Below are 14,400 nucleotides of genomic sequence, written 5' to 3'. Positions count from 1 at the left end.
GGATCATTGAATTTATAGCACTCACAACCAGTTCGGACTTTCCTGCTCCATTCAATGTTCTTAAAAACATTCAACTTTAGAGAGAAAAAGATACCCCGAAAGATGCAAACCTTTATGGTCGCCGTTTACCCATGCACAATGGAAATGAGTGTTGGACCCCCATTCTCCCGTTCACATGAGCACCGACGATGCCCGGGTTCGTCTCACGGATATTCTTAATTAACCTAAAATTGCCCTCTCAATTTTTATGTCGGAAAATAGGAGTAGAACGTGTCCGATTTTGCTACGGTGTGCTAATCACCCCGCGACCCTACCTATAAGACTACTCACTCATTATCAAGTAGAAGACGAAAGAAATCCTATATTGAAACATGCTCCTAATGCTCGGAATAAGAGAAAATAAATAAATAAAAAATATCAACTAATCAAATACCGGCGAATAACTTTTATAAAAAACTAAAACTAAAACGAGTTATCGAAGTGCAAGTAATTAAACAAAAGCTTCAAATAACTTGAAAGGAACAAAACTCGAAAGAAAACTATCGGAACGAAATCTTGGCAGCCCCGTTCTTCGTTCACTGTTTTTCGTCGTAGGCTTTGCGTCGAAACTGCTGTTCACGACTTTTCTTTGAAAACCCAATTCCCCTCTTTTCTCGGCTGCTGCTGAAGTCATTATTCTGTTCCTTATACAGGGTAAACATGCTTTAATTACATAAAGCTCCCTTGGGCAATGTATAATAACAACTCACAAAAATCGACTTTAAAGCACTTTGCACTTTTAACCCCAAATTTTCTTTTACTTCTGTTTTTATCCAAATTTCTTGAAAACAAGCTCGAGCAACCTATAAACACAAAAGAACATAAATAAATATCAATTAACCAAAATGAATGACTAATAAATGTAGTTTGAAGGGCTAAAATATGTATATTTTGTCACTTATCATCTAACCACGAGGCCAACCCTTCTATGTTGACCAATGTTCTCGTAGCCTCAATGAAAAATTGTTGAATTGTCTTATGGCACAGCCACGTGGTGTCTCAACACTCTCATTCACCGCACATTTTTGTGGGCTTAGTACTAAGTGTATGATCAATTGGCAGCTCTACCCCAATTTTTTTTCCCTTTATAAAATACATGAAGAAAGTGTACTGTTATATTTTAGTTTATCTTTTGAACACCAAGCCGAAATATGAATGGATACCCAATCCAAATTAAATGAACACTCACTCCAAATATTAGCCCACTAATCAATCTATTTTAATACTCAGTCTTATATTATAAACACCCATCAAGGTAAATATTATTATCAAAAAGAGAGTCTCTTTGGCACCTCCCCTGACACACCCCTTCCCCTCCCCTCCGTACCCCACCACCTTTTCTCCCTTGCCCCTCCTCTTCCCCCCAGTTTTGTCTTTCTTTTTACTTATACTAGTTTTTTTTTTTTTTAACTTTTAAAAGACCTTAATTACTGTTTCCTTTTCTTTTCTTTTTTTTACTTTTACTAGTTTTTTGATTTTGTTTTACCTTTAAAAGACTTTAATTATTGTTTTGTCTGTTTTTTTTTTTACTTATGCTAGTTTTTTTTTTTTTACTTTTAAAATACTTTAATTACTATTCCCTTTTCTTTTCTTTTTTACTTTTACTAGTTTTTTTTGTTTTACTTTTAAAAGACTTTAATTATTGTTTTAGTTTTTTTTTTTAAATTTTACTAGTTTTTTTTTGTTTTACTTTTAAAAGACTTTTTTCTATAATTTTAATTAATAAATGAATAATTAAAATATAACTTCTACTAATTTCGTCGAAGAGTGAAAATAAATAAGTGGTTATAGTTGAAGATAAAACGATAAAAGGAAATCTGAATAAATGGTTAGAAATAAAATAAATAAAAGATATAAATAAATACAAAATTAATAAATTCAACAACATAAAAGAATTATAAAATTAAAAAAATTACTCACGTATATAATACTAGTACTTGCTCATACCTACGGCACTACATACGGGCATTTTTGTAATATATTTTTATTTTTTTATGCCAACACCAGAAGCCAAGCAGTGGGAAAAAAAAAACCGATGACATTTTGTAATATATTTGTAAGAGTGTGGGTGTTTTCTTAAGAGAGTTGAAGAGCACACATCAGTCATTGGATGAAATGAATCTCAGCCTTCTTTCAACTTATGTTTGTGTGGTATTCACACCCTTGTGTTTTATTAGGTAGATTAAAAAAAACATATAAAGAGTAAAATGTATAAATAAAAAGACCTAAATAAATAGATAAATGAATAATTAATTAAATAACATAAATGGATTAAGAAATTAAATAAAAAAGAAAATTATGTAAAAAAAAAAAAAGTGTTTCAATTTTGAATTCTTTTGAATCGGTGCGAAGATCTTGTTTTTCTTATCATTTAATCTTAAATGGTCGTAATGAATTTTTGGCTCTAAGGCTTTTCAATGAGCACCCTAAGAGAGACCTGAAACTAAATAAAGAGCCTTAGGGTGCTCGTTGAAGGGCCTTAAAGCCAAAAATTCATTACGATCATTGAAGATAAAATAATAAAAAAAATAAGATCTTTGCACCGATTAAACCGGATTGTAAATCGGAACACTTAAATAATATTAAATAAATAAAAATGAAAAAAGGAGTATAAAGATTATTAATATCAGAGAAATATGAGAAAATGGGAAGTTGTATTTTTGGGGGTATTTTCGGAAAGGGGGGAGTGGGGCCGGGGGGTGTGTTTGTCGGGGGGTGCGAGAAGAGAATTACTATCAAAAAATTGAGAGAAAAAGAATGACCTATTGGTATTAGTATCATGCTTTGGCTTCTTTTTAATGACACTCGACTCTACGTGTCTTAAAAGATGAGAATATGTCTTAAAAGATTTGTTTCAACTTATCTGCCTGAATTTTCTTGAAAAGAATATTAGTAGATTTATGTGTCTATTTTATCCTGCTTGGCCCAAATAATGTACATATTATTATGAAAAAATGAAAAAAAAATTGAGAGAAAGAGAATAATCTATTGGTATCGGCATCATGCTCTGATTTCTTTATGAACAACGCTCAGTTCTACATTACTTAATAGAAGAAAATATGTCCTAAAAGATATGTGCCAACCTATTTGCCTCAATCTTCTCTAAAAGAATATTTTAGTAGATTTATTCACGTATTTAATCTTGCTTGGCTCAAATGAGAAATTTTGCCAAGAAAAATTGTAAAATCTTATATATTTTTTTGTATTTTCTAATCGCAATATTATACTTCTTTCATCTCAAAATGATAGTCTCATCTGAAAAGACGTGCAATTTTCGAATAAAAAATATAGCACTTTTATACATGAGTTTTTAAGTTTTTTCGCTCATAATTAAAGATTTCGATTATTTCTTTAATTTGGTGTGGAAATAAATGTTTATACCGTCGTTGTATATAATTTATTCGCATGTGTATATATGTACAACATAAAAAAAAAACACCTCTCACTTCTCAACCGACTTTCTCCAGCCGCGCTCTCACTCTCTACCAGCCGAAACCCACCCTAAGGTCATAAATTCCAGCCAATAATTTTCCACAATTTAGGCCACACCATTCCTGATAAGTGCCAAAATATACATATTTTGGCCCTCCAATAAACATTTATCAGTCTTTTATATTTGTTAGTTGGTATTTATTACGTGTTTTTCTGTTTATAGGTTGCTCGAACTCGGTTTTCAAGAATTTGGATAAAAAGAAGAATTTATAGAGGTTCGAGGTTAAAAGTGCAAGTCCTTCGAAGTTGAATTACTGATTTTTGATAACGTGAAGTCCAAGGGCATTTATGTTAATAGTGCATTAAAACCTACACCTATATATAAGTCATTGGATGGACTGACTTCGGGCAGCAGCTTTCGGAAGAACGGGGAATTGGGTTTCAACGTCAGCAGCAGCTTTGGCCGTGGAAAAGAAAACGTGGACGAGCGCAAGCTTTCAAGCCTACTGATCATGGAGATCACATTAGCGCCTTCCGATTCTCTTTTCCGTTCCATGAGCAACTAATTCTCTCTCTTAGGGTGTGATGAAACCCTAACCAAGTAACCATGTTTTTATGTTGATTTTAGATTTCGATTGCCGAAACGATAGTTGTATAACATTGAGACTTGTTCTTATGATTCACTGTTATTCTTCCAATCTAGTATTATGTATTTGTTTTCTGTGATTGCAAATACATAGTTATACACCAATATTCTTTGTGCATGAAATTGAGAATTAGAATAATCTATGCCTAAGAAAGACGAATCGTGCCTAGATTAATTAGTTATAAAATCGAAGACGATTCGTGCCAACCGAAGATAGATTATGTCCGATTTTCAATCACATGCAATTTTCTTGGCGATATCACTAGGGCTTGTAGCTTTTAGTGAATCAATGTCGTTTTGGTAGTTGGTTTCTTAAATTAACATAATCGTTTTGTTACGAAGTTAGGGTGGATTCGAAACCCTAAGACCTTTTTCTATATTTGAATTCAACATCTCTTTTGCTTTAAATTACTTAGATAATTTTAGTTAATCAAAATCCAATCACTCTTTCTTGAATTGAATTAGGAATTAATTTTATAAATACAACAACTTAGCCTCTTGATCTCTGTGGTACGATACCTGGACTTAAACCACTGTTCTATTTGAATTGAGATTTTTGCTCAGTTTTAATTATTTATTTTTGGTGTGAAAAACGACCTACCAAATTTTGGCGCCGTTGCCGGGGATCAAAAGCACCGTTGTTTATTTTGAAAATTGGTTCTTATTTTAATTCCTAGCTTAGTCTTTTTTTTCTTTTTCTTTTTTTTTATAATTATTATTGTTTCTTTTTCTTTTTTTTGTTATTCTTTTTGTTCGTTTAATTGTTTCGTCAGTTCTTCTAGTGCAGGTTATTTGCTTTCACATCAGAAATTTTAACTTATAGCTGCAAAGGAGACTAAAGAGCTTCGCTTTGCTACCTTAGCTTCCAGAAAAAAAAAATTTACTCCAAAAAGCACTGTGAGTTTTAATTACCGCATCAGCACTACTAGCGTAACTAAGTGTGCATTAGTTTAATACTGTTACTGCAGTAGTTAGTTTATATTGCTATTCCCTTAAAAAAAAAAAAAAAAGAAGAAGAAGTTTTCCGGTTGCTATACTTGTTGCACTTAGAGTGGTGTTAATTTCATATGCAAGGGCGTCGATCTTGTCATCGAGACTTAATCCCTATTGACCCTGAGTTAGAGAGGACCCTTAAGGCTATTCGAGCAGTTAAACGTCCCAATAGACCTAGCAACTCACTTGCAATCATGGCGTTACGCACTAATCAAGAGAACCAAGATAGGCAATTAAGGGAGTACTTTGCTCCCCCTGCATACACATCACCTTCTTGCATCTTATTGCCCACTATCACAGCAGCTCAATATGAGATCAAGTCTCACACTCTTCAGATGCTCCCATCTTTTCATGGGCTTGACAATGAGGATCCTTTTAAGCATATTGATGAATTTGTAGAGAAAAGTTCCACTGTAAAAATTCAAAACTTTTCTGATGATGCCCTTAAGCTAAAACTTTTTCCCTTTTCCCTTAAGGATAGAGCTAAAGATTGGCTTAATTCCTTGGCAACTGGGTCTATTACTACTTGGGCCCAATTACAGCAGGAATTCCTTACAAAGTACTTTCCCATAGGTAAGACAATCCTGTATAGGCAAGCTATCACGAGCTTCTCTCAGGTTGATGGCGAGCAATTTCATGAGACATGGGAAAGGCTTAGTCAGCTTACTAGAAAGTGTCCCCACCATGAAGTTCCTAAGTGGCAGTTAGTTCGTATTTTTTATGACGGGTTGTCTGAACGGCACCGTCAAATGGTTGATGCCTCTTGTGGTGGGACTTTTATGCTTAAAACCCCGGACGAGGCATGGTTGTTATTTGATAACCTGAGTAATAATTCCCAACAACATGCCTCGGCCGCTAGAAGAGTTAATCTGGTTGCCTCAAATTCCCAACAGCAAAGAGGGATTTATGAGGTTGGGCACTCCAATGATTTCTCTAACCAAGTGGCCGCTTTGAACAAAAAATTTGACCAGCTTCTATCCCTTGGTCAAGTTCATTCTCCACCTTCTCAGCCTTCATATTTTCAGGAGGCTTGTGCAATTTGTTCGAGTCCTACTCACTTCGTGAGTGAGTGCCATATGGCTTCCCAATTCCCCGAGTTTGTTCAAGAGCACGTTAATGCTGCTCAAGGGTTTGCCAGACCTGGTAATGATCCTTATTCTAATACATACAACCCAGGATGGAGAAATCACCCAAATTTCTCTTGGAAACAACAAGCTCCGAACAATTCTCCTGCTCCACCCCAAAGGCCTATGTTTACCAACTTTGCCAATCCTTCAGCCCACCATCCGACTCAATCACTGCAGCCATATCAGTACCATAATACTCCTCCACCTCAAAGAAACTCTGATTTTGAGGATAAGGTGATGCAAGCCCTCCAAGGGCTTGAGGCTACTTCGCGTAAACTTGAAGCGAACACACAAACCATCAACTCTCATACACAATCCATTTCAAAGATAGAAGCCCAAATGGGGCAACTAGCTCATACACTTAGTCGACGAGAGGAGGGCAAGTTACTGAGTCAGCCTATTGTTAATCCAAGGGGTCAATATAGAGTTGAGACGTCGCGAGCAAATGATGTTTATCATGAGCAAGCCAATGTGTTAGTCACCCTTCGAAATGGAAGGGAAATAGAAACTCGACCGGATGATGAAATACACAAGGATAAACATGCGAGAGTAGAGCGAGTTCCTAAAAGTACGGAGGACAGCCCTCCTATCATTTCCACTTTGAATCCTCCAATAACACCTCCTTACATACCAAAAGCACCTTTTCCAACTTGTCTTGAAGTACCTTCACCCTTTGGTAAGAAGGGAACAAAACAAGAAGAAATGATGGAGGTGTTTAAGCAAGTGAAAGTCAACCTCCCTCTCCTGGAGGCAATCCAACAAGTTCCAGCTTATGCTAAATTTTTGAAAGACCTTTGTACTCAAAAGCGTAAGTCTAGGACACATGTGCCTAAAAAGGTGCATCTTACTGAGCAGGTGAGCTCCATTCTTACACGCCACACACCTCTTAAGCGTAAAGACCCTGGTGCTCCTACCATTTCGTGTGTTATAGGCAATCATGTCATAGATAGAGCACTCCTAGATTTAGGGGCTAGTGTCAATTTGCTCCCATATTGTGTATATGAGCAACTTGGGTTGGGAGAGTTGAAACCTACGTCGGTTACCTTGCAGTTAGCTGATCGATCCACTAAGGTGCCACGTGGCGTCATAGAGGATGTCCTTGTCAAGGTAGATAAATTTTACTTTCCTGTTGATTTTATAGTTCTTGACATGGAACCTGTGCATAGTCCTAACAAGCAGATTCCCCTTATTCTTGGTCGACCTTTCTTAGCCACGGCTAATGCCTCTATCCACTGTAGGACTGGAGTGATGGATTTATCTTTTGGGAACATGACGGTGCAATTAAATGTTTTTGATGCTAATCCATATCCCTCTGAAGAGAGCGATCGCTTTGTAGTTAATATGATTGATGATATGGCAAATGAAGCTCCTCCAGGCGTTAGTGACCCTGTCGATTTAAGCGGGGATGATCCCTTAGAGACTTACTTAGCTCATTGTGGTTATGATTTTGAACTTGATGAGTTGACTCATGAGCAAGTTAGTTCATTGCTAGACTTTGCTCCTTGGTCAACTATTGATGAGTGGATATCTAATGGGGAGCCCTGTCATCTTTCTGCATTATCTCCACTCCCTATTGCCATAGAATTACCTAATTGTGAGTCGAAGCCTTTGTCACCTAATCCTAGTGTGGAACTTTTGGGGCCAATAGAAATTATGTCAGTGATCATTTCTACACATAGCGATCAATCTACAAAGGAAAGGATAATTGCTGACAATGCACCATTCTTCAAAGAATCAGTGTGCGATTTTATCATTGAGGTAGCGTCCTTCGGTTCAACTCGTAGAATTTTGTTAGGGGTATTTCTTTTTAAGAAGGCATTCCCTTGGTATGCGGATCATGTCCACGTTTTGAGTATGAATAAAATATTGACTCACTTGTTTGAAAAACTCATTAAACAACTTTTATTTGAGTCAAATAATTTTTTCTGGCATGATCCCTATATTGTTAATTATAAAAAGAGACTTAAATTGATTTGAGCTTCACGAACACTTGGTTGAACACACTAAACTTGGCAATTCTTGGGAGGTAACCCAAGTGTTATTGTTTAGTGTTTCTGTTTGGTGCCTAACATTTTGCAGGTTGTCATACTTCCAGTTGAGGGGCTTGTTTATCTTTGCACTCTTTTACCTGCTATGTTCATATGGCCATTGAGGTGATCTCTTTCCTCCTTTTATTTTGCGTGTCTAATCTTTTTGGTGAGTATGTGTCAATAGGGACATTGAATAGTTTAAGTTGGGGGGAGGAATCACCTCACTGCGAAGTTAAAGTCATGAAAAATGAAAAAAAAAATCGTTGGATTATTTTTGTATGAGACTTGTTGAGATTGGCTCTTGGTTGATTGAGTCTGAGATGTGATAATCATTGCTTGGAATTTGGATATTTCTGTGGCATTGTAGTTCTTTTCGCTAGCTTTCTGTGAGAAATTCGTCATGGCACTTATTCTTAGCATTTTTGCACTTCACATTCATTTGGGCTTTGGTCGCTTTGTGAGTTGCAAATTGATTATTCTTAATGGCTTGTGTAGTGGAGACTTATGCCCATGTGAGTTTAGAGCCTTATCTTTTCTTGGAGTGGTATCACATAAACTCTCGTCAAAGAAGAACATATTCATAGTTGATCTCATTATCTTTGTTGTCAAGCATTGGGAACTTAATGTGATGCTTATTTATCTCTTGGGTTGCAAATTTGCATGGTTGCGTTGCCCCTAGGAGAGGATCATAGGCCATTTTTGACACTTTTGGGCCAGTTTGTTTCTTTCTTTCATGCACTTATCCCTTGTGAGCCCATTTGAGCCTCTTGCATAATAACCTTTTCTTGTTGAGCTCTACCATCTATATTATGTCTTGAGAAGGCTTAATTAATCATGTGGAGGTGATTCATTGACAAAAGATGGGGTAAGCGGAGTTGGTAATAGAGCTTTGTTTATGGTAGTCCTTCAAAAAAAAAAAAAAGTATAAAAAGAATTGAAATTGATTTGAAAAAAAAAAGGACACGAAGCTTAATGAAAGAAGGGGTAACTGATCTTATTTTGGGAGGGTGTTGAAGGATAGGAAAGAGAGATGTGGCGAAGTTGAAAAAGAAAAAAATAATGCGAAGGGGCACATTTTTGTGAAACTTGCTCTATATGAGTTGTTGTGAGCCTATTCTCGGACATTTGAATATTTTACCCTACCCTTGAAACACTTTCCCTTACCTAACGCTACAACCAAAATTGGAAGTCCTATTTGATCCTAGGGGCGATGGGATGTGAATTGATGGAAAGAGAGAGTTCCCGATGCTTGCATTCCGTTCATGAGATCATGTGTCCACTTTATAGAGTGTTCTTTTTGTGTCTTTGTGTGCGGAATACTTTGTTTTCATGTTGCATAACTTCCACCCGCACATGTTGAGAGTACATAATATGCACCTTGTTTCGAGTGAATTCATTTGTTGAGTGCATGACACGGTGAGATTTGAAGTCGAAACTCGGTTCGGAGAGAATTTTTAGTTGTTACTCACCTCTTGACCGAGGCCCTTATTCAGACACGTTAAGTGTAGGTGCCATGGCTTATTTTTATGATTTGATAGCCCCTTGAACTACTCTTGCCTGGTATGTTTTTGCGATGGTTTCATTTTCTTTGCTTGAGATATCGATGAGTTGTCTTACAGGTTTTTGGGTCTCATGTGAAAAAGATTCATAGTGTTTGTGGGAGTTCATTGCTGTAAACCCTCTCGAGACTACACTCGTCCTCTAGGGATCGCCTATGAGTTTAAAAGGCTTGTTGCACAGGCTAAGTGCAATCGTGAGTCCTACGAAAGTGGCATAGTTAGAATTTATCTTAATTGTTTTCTTTGCTTGAGACTAGCAAAGTGTAAGTTGGGGGGTGTGATAAGTGCCAAAATATACATATTTTGGCCCTCCAATAAACATTTATCAGTCTTTTATATTTGTTAGTTGGTATTTATTACGTGTTTTTCTGTTTATAGGTTGCTCGAACTCGGTTTTCAAGAATTTGGATAAAAAGAAGAATTTATAGAGGTTCGAGGTTAAAAGTGCAAGTCCTTCGAAGTTGAATTACTGATTTTTGATAACGTGAAGTCCAAGGGCATTTATGTTAATAGTGCATTAAAACCTACACCTATATATAAGTCATTGGATGGACTGACTTCGGGCAGCAGCTTTCGGAAGAACGGGGAATTGGGTTTCAACGTCAGCAGCAGCTTTGGCCGTGGAAAAGAAAACGTGGACGAGCGCAAGCTTTCAAGCCTACTGATCATGGAGATCACATTAGCGCCTTCCGATTCTCTTTTCCGTTCCATGAGCAACTAATTCTCTCTCTTAGGGTGTGATGAAACCCTAACCAAGTAACCATGTTTTTATGTTGATTTTAGATTTCGATTGCCGAAACGATAGTTGTATAACATTGAGACTTGTTCTTATGATTCACTGTTATTCTTCCAATCTAGTATTATGTATTTGTTTTCTGTGATTGCAAATACATAGTTATACACCAATATTCTTTGTGCATGAAATTGAGAATTAGAATAATCTATGCCTAAGAAAGACGAATCGTGCCTAGATTAATTAGTTATAAAATCGAAGACGATTCGTGCCAACCGAAGATAGATTATGTCCGATTTTCAATCACATGCAATTTTCTTGGCGATATCACTAGGGCTTGTAGCTTTTAGTGAATCAATGTCGTTTTGGTAGTTGGTTTCTTAAATTAACATAATCGTTTTGTTACGAAGTTAGGGTGGATTCGAAACCCTAAGACCTTTTTCTATATTTGAATTCAACATCTCTTTTGCTTTAAATTACTTAGATAATTTTAGTTAATCAAAATCCAATCACTCTTTCTTGAATTGAATTAGGAATTAATTTTATAAATACAACAACTTAGCCTCTTGATCTCTGTGGTACGATACCTGGACTTAAACCACTGTTCTATTTGAATTGAGATTTTTGCTCAGTTTTAATTATTTATTTTTGGTGTGAAAAACGACCTACCAATTCCCCCACGCCAGCTACCCCTACGCCGCCCCTATGGGCCCTACTCCTTCCACCCCTCTCTGCAGCCCGCAATTCCTCACATCTCCCCTGGCTGCCTTCTCTTCCTCTCTCCCACGCACACGGCCGGCCCCAATGTTTGGGTTGTACAAGCCCAATCCCAAAGGCTGTTTGATAAAATTGAAAACTAAAATTGAAAGCTGAAAAGTTAAGTACTGAAAGTTGAATGCTGAGTTTTTTAAGCTGAAAAGCTGTTTGATAAACATATTAAGCACTAAATTAAAATTAATGAATTAATTTTAGTTCTAGTTCTCTTTAATTTTGGTGATTGTGGTGGCGGTGGTGGTGGAATGGTAGTGCACAGGGTGGTGGTGGGATGGTGGCGGTGGAGAGATGGTGGTGCGATAGTGACGGTGGAATGATGGTGGTGTAGTGGTGGCGGTGGCGATGGCGTGGTAGGGGTGGTGTGGTAGTGGTAGTGGTGGTGGTGGCGGAGTGGTGGTGGTGGTGGAGTGTACCAATGGTGGGTGGTAATGATTGTGGTGGTGGTGGTGAAGTGATGGTGGAGTGGAGTGGAATAGTGGTGGTAATGGTTGTGGTAGTGGTAGCGGTAGCGGTAGCGTTTTGGGGGTGGTGTTGGTGGAGTGATGGTGGTTATGGCAGTAATGGTCACTACAAGAAAAATGGTCATTCCCGGCATTTTTATTAATGCCGGAAAAGCCACTATTACCGGCATTTCAAGAAATGCCGGAAAAAAGTAATTATTACCGGCGTTTGTTTAAAAAAATGCCAGTAAAAGTCGAGTTTTCCGCCAAAATAATACCGCTAAACTATTACCGGCATTTGTTGAAAAAAATGCCGGGAAAAATCTTCGTATAATATAAATATTTTTCATTGTGCAAGGTGAACCAATATGGTGGCTAGCCCAGTCGATAGCCTCACGTGCGCGCGAGGCCAAGGTCACGAGTTCGAATCTTGGGGGAAGCAATTTCTCCACAAAATTTGCGCGACATGTGGGCGGACACATGGCACCCACGTGGCATTTTGTCTTATATGGTGCAATTTTTCCCGGCCGCAAATAAGTCCAACTATTCCCGGCATTTATAGAGACCTTTCCCGGCATTTGTACCTTTACCGACACAATTCTAGACGGCATTTGTAATAAACGCCGGTAATACTTTGCAAATGCCGGTAATACTCTTTACCGGCATTTTTTGAACTTTTAACGACGTTTGTGAAATGCCGGGAAAAGCAAAATTTCTTGTAGTGGGTTGTGGTGATGGTAGTGGTGGTAATGGAATAGTGATGGTTGTGGTGGTGGTAGCGTGGTAGTGTAGTGATGGTGGTGGTGATAGAATGGTGGTGGTGGTGTGGTGGTGGTTGTGGTGGTGCAATGGTGGTGGTGGCAGCGTGGTAGTAGTGGTAGGGGTGGCGTGGTAGTGGTGGTGGTGGGGGAGAGGACTAATGGTGGGTGGTAATGGTTGTGGTGGTGAAGTGATGGTGGTGGGGGTGGAATGGAGTGGACTAGTAGTTGCGGTAATGGTTGTGACAGTGGTAGCGTCGTGGTGGTGGTAGTGGAGTAGTGGTGGTGGCGGTGGTGGAGTGGCGGCGGCGGCGGCGGCAGTTGTGATGGTAACGGTTGTGGTGGTAGTAGCGTGGTAGTGGAATAGTGATGGTTGTGGTGGTGGTAGCGTGGTGGTGGAGTAGTGATGGTGGTGGTGGTGGTAGAGTGGTGGCAGTTGTGGTGGTGGTGGTGTAGTGGTGGTTGAGTGATGACGGTGGTGGTGGTGGTTAAATGCAAGCATGTAAGAATTCAGTCAGAATTAAATAACTCAAAGTTACTTAATTTTTATCAATTTTTTACACTATATTTTAAATGGCACTTAATCTGTTAAGAAATGTAAAATGTGGTTATCAAACCTACTTAATCACTTATTACTTAATCACTTATTACTTAATTGTTTCAGTTTTAAGTGCTGAATATGGAATATCAAACAACCCATTGGTTGCCCACTTATTATTAAGTTATAACACTTAAAAAACACATAAGTATAAAAAAAAGAAAAAAGAAAAAAAGAGTTAGGTCATATTGTGCTTTTAGTTTGAATTACATCAAAAAAATCAAAATTAAAATGAAACTTTGGTTACAGTACTTTATGATTAGCACAATCTGATTTTTTAAAAAAGCATCTTCTTATTAAGAAATTGAAAATTACAAGGAATTGACCTATATTGACATGCAAAAATTGTCACTAAACTATATTAGTGACAATAAAATTATGGGAAGTTATTTTGGCAATCAAAATATGTATAACCATCTCCAATATCAAAATGTGTGGGTATCAAAAAGTGGAGTGTCAAGATCGATTACCAAAATTATTATCACAGAAGTATCATTAAAAGAGTGTAGCTTAAGATATTTATTGACGCCTATAAAAAAAGATATTTAGTGACAAGCATAAAGTCTTAGACTTTGTGGGAAATTGTAGAAAGAAGTGGAAAAAAAGGGAGGAGGAAAAATTTCAAATATCAATTCAACTTCCATCCCAAATTTTTTTTCAGGTTTTCTCTAATTTTCTTTTGAATTATTTTTATTTTTTCCATAGGTTCCAAACATAGCTTTAGTTTTAATGTGAAGGTAAACACACACAAAAACAAACTAACAAACCTTCCAATGGCAGGCACACCCACGTTATTCAAGCTTTGAGCATGTCCCCAAACCCATCAGCTTAATCCTTCCAACGGCTTTTTTAAAATACTACATTTGTACTAGTATTTGTCAAAAGAAAAAAGGGATTCGCTTGGTGCAGAAGTCGAACCAGTGTCACCCTGCTCCTAGTTGTATGCTGTTGACAAACAAACCCACAGCGCCCTTATGCTATATTGTCGTCAAAATAAAAATATATACTAAATATCACAAAAAGTATATATATATTTCCGTTGCCCTAGCCTGGGGGTTGCCCAAGCCGACGGGCTTGCGGGGCTTACCCCTGGGCCGGCCCTGCCCCCGCCAGCCGCACCTCCACCTGCGTGCCGCCGCTCGTTTCGACGAATCACAGCCCGGTTCAACGCGTATATAAACCCACTTCCCTCCCTCCGAAAATCACTCACAGACAGCCTCACTCCACCACTGCAATCTCAGTATAAAAGAAGAAGAAAAGAGAGAAAGCTT

The sequence above is a fragment of the Rhododendron vialii genome, chromosome 1a (assembly GCF_030253575.1).
Source record: "Rhododendron vialii isolate Sample 1 chromosome 1a, ASM3025357v1".
Taxonomy (NCBI): domain Eukaryota; kingdom Viridiplantae; phylum Streptophyta; class Magnoliopsida; order Ericales; family Ericaceae; genus Rhododendron; species Rhododendron vialii.
This window is presented reverse-complemented; position numbering follows the sequence as displayed.